Here is an 11,041-nt window from a genome sequence, read left to right on the forward strand (position 1 = left end):
ATCTACTGGTCATTGATATGGTGGCAAAAGTTGGAACAGGTCAGATATTCCCTGTACAAGACTTATCGCTTCATCTGAATATTCATTTCACAACTGAAACTGTCTCCGAACTGTTTCAATACTGTAACTGTCTAAGTACTATATCAGCACTGGAACAGTACTAAATAGTAAAACTGTACTGGAATAGTACTAAAACAGTAGCAAAACTGAACTGAGATATTGGAAAGGATGCTAACCTTCAAATGGTGCGAGGAACATACATAGACTATCCTTGTTCCATTCTTGGAATAAGGATAGTCTGAGGAGGATTATTCTCGGCAAACCATAATGTGGAATATTCATATTCTAAGCACTATTGGAATAGTACTAAATAAAATAAATACATACTAAAACAGTTTATCTTCTGAACACAATATATTGTTACGTTTTAAACTTTTCAAAACGTTGGTTTATTTCCTTTAAATAAACCGGATACTTTTGATTGCAAATAAAAGCCGTTTAGTAGTAAAAATTGTAACAACTCTTTATTTATTTAAAAATGTACAACAACCACAGATTTAAATAGTCACTCAATGTTTTTTATACACGTTTATAAATTCGCAGAAATAGAGACACACTTTATAATGTACACGAATTTACTTGAAAAAAAAACACAACACACTTTAAGGCACTCAGTTGATGTTTATTCGAAAAGCGTCTCTGATAAACTCACTCACGACTGCAACCTCTGCCACTATTTATAACACTGCCATCTGCACTCTAGATTTATCTTTAACTGCCTAGAGCTTTCTAATACATTCGCCATCTGTGGTGTACTTTCTACAATGTTCTTTAACTGAATATTCGAATTCGAATATACGGTCGCAGCAAACAGCGTTGCCAACTTACGATCAATGGTCAACTGAAAGCTTTTATTCAATGTTAATAATGCCCACAGATATGTTACAGTTTGCTATTACAGCACTGCTATTTGAAAGCATTATGCTACTTTTAAATCAGCCGTGTTAAAATCGTTATATTTGAATTCAAGTACAATTTCGTAACAATATGATTACATTCTCTCAATACACTGATATGCAAAAAGCCAAAACCAAACAAAATACATTAGAACATGTGTCGTCATACGATTGAATCATTTTTTTTAGCAGCCAACAACCAACCATCCAATATTAAACGTAATAACTTGAAAATACAAACAGCAACAACAATAAAACAAAATCACAATGCCAACCCTATTTCTAGGGAAGAGCAACGAGAGAGGTCAAAGAGGAAATTTGGTATTTCCACAACATTTAATTGAACATTTATAAAATGCTATGCATGTTTTTCGATGGCAGTATAAAATAATTTACAAACATATTTTAACATGCCTAAGAAGGTTGAAATAATGACCATTAGACCCAAAACGTAACATAGCCTGATAAAAAACAAAATGTTCAGCGGTAGTTCCGTGATTATTTACATTTATACAAAAAAAAAAAGAATTGTTTAAATTTTTACGCAACAATTCTGACGTTGATTTTTTACACTCACTTACACAAACATGTACTTTGTTTTGCAGTTGTGCTCTTTAACAGTGACTCGCTCATTTACTGGCAACTTTATTTTTGTTTGTTAAAGTTTTTTCTTCTTGAATTTTCTTTTGTTATTTTTTTTTATAATTTTTTATTGTTAAGTTTGTTGTTTAATCACAGAATCTCTAAAGTACAACTACAGAAAGAATAAACAAAATAACAATAGTGACTGATTAACAAAAGCAGTGTGACACAAGAAGATTTGTTAAAGAAGAAAACACTTGAACACAAAGATGATAAACATGGTGGAAAAGTACTTTTATTTTGGGAAAATTATTATATGAAAAGTACGAAGATACACCAACAACTCACTGCAGTTTAAGTACTAAAACTGTCTCAGTAAAACTAGTATTGGAACAGTTCTAAAACAGTATCGAAAGAGTTCATGCAACATTACCAAAATAGTACCGAACCAATACTGGAACAGTACTAAAATAAGGATTGAATAGTACTAAAATAATATTGAAACTGTACTGCTACATTACTGAAACTTTTTTAGTATAGCTTCAGTACTATTTTAGTACTGTTTCAGTAGTGTTTTAGTACTGTTTCAATACTGTCGTAATTCGCGAAGTACCGGTAGCAATGCTGGAAAGAGTGATTGAAAATTGGATCTTCCGAATGGACCATCTAAAGCGTAATCTCTGACAACATTTGACTGAAGTTATTTTTGAAAAGTAAATGTCAAAGATTGTTCTTTCGGGTCATATAAAGATTCCGACATCCAAAGTGTTTTATTGTAGATTGTTTGTAGTATTATGTTCCACGGGCAACAACTCTTTAAGCCTCAGTGACATTCATACTTTATTTGAAGGACCTGAAGTTTCCACAGTATAGGAGTCATCCTTTTAACGATACTCTTTTAAGTTTCCGCAGTATCTAAGACTTACTGCTAATTCCATAAAGTTTGACAATTCATTCACCAATCACCATTTTAACGAAACTCTTTTAATCCCATTAATTTTGCAAACTTAAGAGATTAAGAATTATGTCAATTAAGTAAATACCGTAAAACTTGATAAGCTCTAGAACAAAAATGTATTTTTGATACATAAGATCACTTTAATTTGGGTTTATGAGGGTGATATGCTATTTTTGAAACTGTCTTTAAGAACCCAACGATGGTTCTACACCGATTGAGTTTATTATCTTAAACAACACTGCATTAACAGAGTAATTTTTATTACAAACATAAAGAGTAGAACGGATATTGTATTAATAAAATTTGATACTTTTACGTAAGGAAATAGATCCACCCATGACTAGAGGCGTACAACTTTAAATTGGCAGAACTGTTTTCTCTGACAGCTAAGAACTGTCAATCTCGGTTGTTTTGAGGTTAGTTTGGTTTGACAACTTCTCAGGAATAGACCCATGCCAGAACAACGTTTGGAAATTGTTAAAAATTTATTTTGAAAATCATGGTTGAATTCGACAAACTTATCGGACATTACGTGTACCAGAGAAACTATGGATATTTTTCGCAATACGATTACTCCAAAATACGCCGAACAGTGAGCACAGAACAAGGGATTGATGGGGTCCTGTATAGTGTTGATAATGATCCAAAGGTGTCAATTCGTCATCGTGCTCAACAATGAAACTTGTGTCCATTCACTTTATGGAAGATTTTGGGATGTTGGTTTGCGTGCTTGCAAGATTCAACTCGTACAATAATTATAATTGAAGCCACACGATCATCGCGCCGTACATTTGGTGAATGAGCCGAATTAATTTGAAAATTGTGTTCAGTGAACTAATAATTTCATGAAATTTATTACCTCGTTCATGTGATTTGACTCCATTAGCTTATTTTCTCTGGGGATAGGTAAAGTCCCAGGACTATGCAGATACATGACACATGCCCGAAATTATATTTAAACATTAATGCCATAAAATTATCAAATTATTGGGTGTATGACTTACAAATGCGGGACTTACAATAGATGGCGTATCTTTTGAACGCTGTTTTAGTACCAACAAAACGTCATATGCGGATTCTTAATTTGATAAAAAAAAAGTGCCGCTGAAGCAGACCGATTGCTCACCAAAGTTTATGGTGAATGTGTTTCATCGTTTTCAATGTGCGGGAGATGGTTTGTACGGTTTCGAAGTGATGATTTTGACACGGTTGACAAATATCGCCCAGGGCAGTCAAAAAAGTTTGAAAACCAAGAATTGGGGTCATTCCAGGCAGCTCCAGGCAGCTTATTGTAAAACTCAACAAGAGCTTTCAAAACCATTGGCAGCTACACAAGCAGCAACTTATAAACATAAGCGAGTAGCAGGATTCATCTAAAATGCAGGGAAATTGGGTACGAATTGAAGCAGAGAGACCTTGAAAGATGATTTTGTATGTCCGAAATGATGCTTGAACGCTTTAAACGAAATCATTACTTGCGGTGAAAAATGGATCCATTACAATTACCCGAAGCGTAAGAGATCGTATTTGAACCCTGGCCAACCAGCCCAATCGACACCAAAGCCAAATATCCATGGCGCTAAGGTAATTCTCTGTATTTGGTGCGAGCAAAAGGGTATATTATAGCGTTGCCAAATGTCCCGATTGTCGCGGGATTGTCCCGCTTTTTTAGGTTTTCCGAATTTAATACTTACTTGAGATCAAGTTATTAAAGAACAAAAATATAAAAGAAGTGAAACATAAATATTATTCTCAAAAATACATAAAACATCAGTACCGGTAACCTGTACCGAACACAACTGATTCGTTTGAAGATAGCATTCGCTAGCTAGCCATGAAACCGTAATATTCCATCATGACAACGCTCGGCCACATGTTGAAAAGTATTTAGAATGAAGTAGTTGGCAAGTTTTGCCTCACCCGCTTTATAGTCTAGACCGTGCGCCATCCGACTACTATTTGTTTCGATCGATGCAGAGCGCTCTCTATGGCTTTACTTTGGGACAGAGTATCAGAAATTGGCTTGATTAGTTCTTGGCCTCAAAAGATGAGCAGTTCTTTTGGCTTGGAATCCATATGTTGCCAGCATGATGGGAAAAAGTGATAGCTAACAATGGCCAATACTTTGAATAAATTTGTATTGTACAAATGTTTTAAAATTTAAAAAAAATTAAAAAACCCGCATTTTTAAGTCATACGCCCAATAATAAATCCAATTGGAAAAACGTTTGTCATTTCTTATTTAAATTTAAAGTTCTACGCCTCTATAAAAAACAAAAAGTACTATTTTTCAATTACTGTGAAACCATTTCTGTTTTGTTTTTGCCCATCCCCGATGCTAAACCACAACAAAAGCAAGAGCAAGAACAAAGATTTTTTTTGTTGGTTTTTTAGACACTCTTTTAAACTGAAGCCAAATAAAATGAAAATTATTAATTAAACACGTTGGTAATTTACTAAAATTCTTTACTAAAACCAGTTTCTTTATTTTTATAAAAAACAATTGTGTGTTTTCCCTTTTGATTCATTCATTTTGAACAGATTTTAAATAGGAGGTTTAAAATTATTTTCTTGGAATTGAATTTAGCACAAAAAGACTAGATATTAAATGAAACCAATTTAAATAACACTCATACACTCACATTTTATTTTAATTTTTTTTCAAAATACATAGAATTTTTATTAAACTTTTTTCGTTTTTATTTTTTAAATAACTACAATTAAAAAGCAATGCAAATTTGTTTTTATTTAGTTGAAATAACTATAAATTATTAAGTATTTTTTTATTATGTTTTTGTTTGTTTAGTGAATTTAACTGCAAAAAAACAGCAACAACAACACTTAACACGACACGCTTTGTAACACCCTAACGACACGACAACGACATTTATAATTCTAGTAGAAAAAAAAGGCACAACCACTCGCAACCGCCGACTTTTAGTGACTGACTAACGGACTCATTTGTATCTCTGAGAATTATTTTCGTTCTTTTTTGCAATTTATGCTTCACGAAGGGGTTGCCAGATAAGGAAAACTAAATTATTGAACAAAATCGTTTAATTTAGTGTGGAAAAATGCACATAGAGGGGAAACATGAATAAAATTTTAACAAATAAACAACAAACTGTTAAAATTACTCATGTTTTTGTTGTTTTTATTTTCCTATAGGTTTTTGTTATTAATGCATTATCACCACTTAGATTTTTGATAGCCGAGTTTCTTCTCTATGTGTTTCTCTATGTCTATAATAAATGTAGTACTCGAGAGCAAAAGTTGTCAGAAGCCAAAGTAAATTAATAAAGTAGACTCAGTAGAACAGCTGACTATTTTTTTACTTTGGTCTGAACTGTCAATTCACTTGTGGTTGTTGTGGCGAAAAATACAACAAGCCCAAAAGCAAAAACAACAACAGGCAACTTTGACAGCTCAGACCTTAAACCAAAAACAAAATTGCTTGTGGTTTTTGTAAATGTTGTATTTGTTGTAGTACTGTCGCTACTTTATTAATTTACTTTGTCAGAAGCTTTTTGTTTATTTTGCTCTTCTATTTGGTTTGTTTTTGTTTTAAAACTAAAAGTTTACTCATCATTTTAACCGCTAATTTTAACACGTTTTTTTTGGTTTCTCGAAAAGCAGAGTTTAAAAGGTATTAATTGTTTTTTGTACATTCTTAACTAGTTTGCTAGTTTAAAATTATACCCTTCATCTTCGTGAGAAGGGTGTAAATAAGTTTGTCATTTCGTTTGTAATTTCTACATTTTTCATCTCCGATCCTATAAAGTATATATATTCTGGATCCTTATAGATAGCGGAGTCGATTAAGCCATATCTGTCTGTCTGTCCGTCTGTCTGTTGAAATCAATTTTCTGAAGACTCAAAATATCTTCGGGATCCAAATCTTCAATAATTCTGTTAGACATGCTTTCGAGAAGTTTGCTATTTAAAATTAGCAAAATCGGTCCACAAATGGGTGAGATATGAGGAAAAAACCAGGACAACCTCGATTTGTGACTTATTTTTGGCCTAGTATATCTGGATTACTAAGTCATTAATATAGACAATATATCTAATGATAGATATTTCAAAGACCTTTGCTAAGACCATAGTAAGTTGGACAATGGGTCAAAATCGGAAACAATATTTTTTAACCCGAATTTTTTTTTTAAATTAAAAACAAAAAATTTCAAATTTAAAAAAATTAAAAAAAAAATTTAAATAACAATTCAAAAAAACATTTTTAACAAAAAATTAAAAAAAACAACTTGAAAGAAATTTGTATTTTGAAGTATAATTTGGTGAAGGGTATATAAGATTTGTCACAGCCGAATATAGCTCTCTTACTTGTTTTTGATCTACGTTATCAAGGCGAATTCATTAGAATGTGAATGCAATTATTGTACATATCGAGCCTTTAGCGCCAAATTATCGTAAGCGACAAAACACAAATTTTACAGGAGAAGGTTTTTTTTGATTATTTTGAAATTTATACATAGAACTAAAAATGTTATGATGCGATATAATATAATTTCGTTCAAGCTATTTGTATATTTTTCAAATATATTTATAACTTTTGACAATTAAAAATTCATGGAATACTTTAAGAAAAATATGACAAAAAATGCGAATATCTCCTAAGATATAACAGATAATTGATAGCTTCGAAAAAGTTTTTTGTAGTGCTCGATGAGAAGATTCTACATGTATAATATTTTTGAAATCGGAACTCAAACCAAGAAATAATATCGTTTTAAAAATGTAACATACCCGAGGTGTCTTACTTTGAGGGCCCTTGGTCGCGCCCCTGGTGGGCCCATGAGGTCCACGTTCAAAACTTAAACTCGGCAACACTTCTTCTTTGCGCACGTGAAATTTCATTCAAACCAATCTAACCATTTAGAAGTTACAGATTTATTTCCCTCTTTTTCCTATACCACTGAGTGTCGCTTACGATAAAATTTTTTTACTGTAAAACATTGACTTACGATAAAATCATACCCCCTATATTTTTGATGTTATTAACAATTTTGATATTCTGAGAACGCTAAAACATCGGTCCATAAAATTTTAATTTCTGCAATAAGACAAAAATTTTAAAAATGTCGCTTACGATAATTTGGCGCTAAGGGCTCGATATGTTGTTTGGAGCTGTCAAAGTCTGTTCATTGCAAGATACGGCTGTTCCGAATCTTATATATTTACCCTTCACCAAATTATGCTTTAAAATGATTTAAAATATTGTTAAAAAAAAAAATCAGAATTTTTTTAATATTTTTTGTGTTTTTTAAATCTGAGGGGCATCTTGTATAAATGTTGACGGATTTCCACCATTTTCTGTGAAGAAAAATGGTTCTATTGGAATTTTTTTTTTTGGAAAATTTGGAAAATAAATATTTGTGGATTTATCTTTTAATTATTGCCCTAAAAGTCTTTGAAATACCTTTAATTTTATATGAATATTGAGTATAACCATGGAAAACAAAGGTTTTATATTTATAACCACTCGGTTGAAACTCTAGAGGTGTGTAATTGTATCTATAATCTCCATATTTTCCTCAAATTCATCTGTATTCGATTTCATTAGTATCTTTTATGATATGAAATTGCCCAGAAAAACAGCCTACCCCATTATATTGCCACCACCAAACTTGACTGTCTTAATTGAGTACTTGGGTACAGTCTTTTTCCTTTTGACCATCTAACAAATTCTACCATAATTAAAAACACATTTTTGTTATTTTTTGTGTTTTCAATTACTAAAATTATCTATTCAATAATTTTTGTATTTAAAGTTCAACCAATAACGAAAATTGTATATTCAATTGTCAAAATAATCAAATTCAAAACTCAAAATTTAATAGAAAATATCAGACAATTTTGTTTTGGGCACATGAATATTTGATTAAATTATGAAATAATTGAAACCATTTCAATCAGGATGCACTAAGTAAGGTGAAACCAACAACTCAGCTGATTTTTATTTATCTATTTTGAAAGTGCTTGTGTTTTGTCAAACTGAATTTATTTTGAAAAAATAACAAATTTTATTTTCAAAGAAAAAAAATTTTAAATCAAAAAACATGAATGAAAATGTGAATAAAAAGATATCATATAATGAAATTTGGATAAAGCACTATTAAACCGTTGTTCTTTTTCAAAAATAATTTAAATTTAAAGTCCGTTTTTTAGTTAATATGCAAAAATAAAATTTGTTTATTTTTTATTTGACAAAACCTATGCTCTTGCCAGAAAGAAATATTGTGTTTGTTGTCGAAACGCTCTCACCTTACTTATTACATCATGATTTCAATATGTGATAAATGTTTGAATTGAAATATAATTTTTTCTGTGAGGAGTAATTTTGGAAACTTTTTTAACACTCTTACACTAAACAATCTTGCCTTGAGCAGTTTTACGAGACATTTTTTTTATCATTTTTGAAACTGCTTCAATCTGCACAGTTTTGTTATTTTGGTTTATAAATAGAACTGACACTAATCAAATGAGGGGAAAGTATTCTTATTTGAACATCGTTTGATCAACAATTATTTTACCCAATAGTACCAATCAATACTGTATTTTTGGATTAACAGAACGAATATTATGTAACCTTATCATTTTGACTTGTACACGCAGAGAAAAATTAACTATTTCAAAATTTTTACAAGTTATTTAGCAATATTATGGTCACTGTAATTATTTATTGCGGGATTTACAATAGATGGCGAATCTTTTGAAAGTCGTTTTTGTTTTTAATAACTTATATGTCATTTTGAATGGTGCATATCTGTCACTTATTCTTAAGTTAAGTTTTTTTCGATTCGAAAATATCGAATTTTATACCAACAAATCGTCATATGCGGGAAGTTTTGCTTTACTTTTTTAATTTGAAAAAAAGTGTCGTTGAAGAACCCCGAGTGCTCACCGAGTGAAGTGGTGACACGGAAGACACATAGCCAGTCAAAAAGAGTTTGAAGACCAAGAATTGGAGGCATGGAAATTGTCAAACTCACCAAGAGCTTGCAAAAGCATTGGCAGCTACCCAATCTGCAATTTCAAAACGTTTGTGAGAATCAGGATTCATCCAAAAGCAGGGAACATGGGTACCATACGAATTGAAGCCGAGAGACCTTGTTAGACAATTGTTCATGTCCGAAATGATCTTTGAATGCTATAAAAGAAAATAATTTTTGCACCGAATCATTATTTGTGATGAAAACTGAATTCATTACGACAACCCGAAGCGTAAGAGACCGGCCAACTAGACGAATCGACGCAATATGCATGACGCTAAGGTAATGCTCTGTATTTAACGCCTAGAATGTGCGGCGAGATATGAAACTATAATATTCAATCATGGTAACGCTAGAATGAAGTGGTGGGGAAGTTTTGCCTCACCCGTCTTATGGTCCAGACCTTGTACCGTCTGACTACTATTTGTTTCGATCGATACAGAACGCTCTCTCTGGAATACGCTTCACTTCAGAACAGAGTATCCGAAATTGGTTTGATTCGTTTTTGGACTCAAAACATGAGCAGTTCTTTTGGCGCTGAATCCATATTTTGCCAGAAAGATGGGAAAAAAGTCATACCTAATAATGGCCAATAATTTGAATAAATTTATATTGTTGAAATGTTTCAATATAAAAGCTAAACATTTTTAAAAATCACAAATTTTTAAGTTATGTGAACATATTGGACATGTTTTATTAGGTGACTTTGGTTAGATTTAAGTAAAAATTTCCCATACCTGCATGACACTAAAAGCTTAATGGCTAACAGTGTGTAAAGCTTTAAAAGGAAGCTTGGCTATGGTTTTATGGGTTGCCAATTGTATGGGTTTCGTATATAAAATCAGGGATTTGTTTGATATTTTGAAAATGCAAAATCATTGTTAATATTTATTTCTGATGTGTTATGGTGCTACTTTTGTATCGAATATATATTTAAAAGATTTCGTCATCATGAATAGATTAAAAAGCTGCCCTTTTTGTGCCACCTTTAATTATCATCTAAAATTTGATTTAATATATTGAGTCATTTCTCTGAGGCTTTAAAATATATTAAATCACAACAACAATTAGTTTATGACTGTAAAGGTATTTTTAAATTATTTATATTATAGAATACTGACGCAGTTGTTTCTATTAAATTAAGATTATATTATTGCTTTGTATTACCACCGAATGATTAAAAAAAGTTTATTTATTAATAAATGTAAGTTGGCAGCAAATAATTCACATAGTTTGTCATGCTCTTAGGTATTTTATAATAATTTTAGATAAAAATATTGGAAATATTACACCATTTCTATAATAACAAAAAAAAAAACACAATCAGTTTGAATACGTTTCATATGAAAATGTGACATTTGTGACAAAACATTTTTTGTAAATAATTACTCATTTAAATAACTTTAATTAGCTATTCAATTTATTTGCAATTTATTAATAAAAGAACTTGTTTAAATTTAGTTTTAATGTTTATTTTTGTTTTATTAATAATATCTGTTCTTATAAAGATAATAATAAAAAAATCAATATTACAA

At 31.0% G+C, this 11,041-nt stretch overlaps 1 protein-coding gene across 4 annotated transcripts in view; it reads right to left on the bottom strand.

The window, feature by feature from the left end:
• The window catches only part of Best1 (Bestrophin 1), a 50,305-nt gene extending 44,863 nt beyond the window's left edge, over positions 1-5,442 (bottom strand). For 2 of the 4 annotated variants that reach the window (XM_065516467.1, XM_065516464.1), the window contains exon 1: positions 5,139-5,442. The gene's annotated coding sequence lies outside the window, so the exon portion shown is untranslated. The remainder of the gene's footprint in view (positions 1-5,138) is intronic. The other 2 variants (XM_065516468.1, XM_065516466.1) reach the window with 1 other exon arrangement.
• Between the last annotated feature and the right edge of the window lie 5,599 nt (positions 5,443-11,041).

Source organism: Calliphora vicina, chromosome 1 (assembly GCF_958450345.1).
Source record: "Calliphora vicina chromosome 1, idCalVici1.1, whole genome shotgun sequence".
Classification (NCBI taxonomy): Eukaryota; Metazoa; Arthropoda; class Insecta; order Diptera; family Calliphoridae; genus Calliphora; species Calliphora vicina.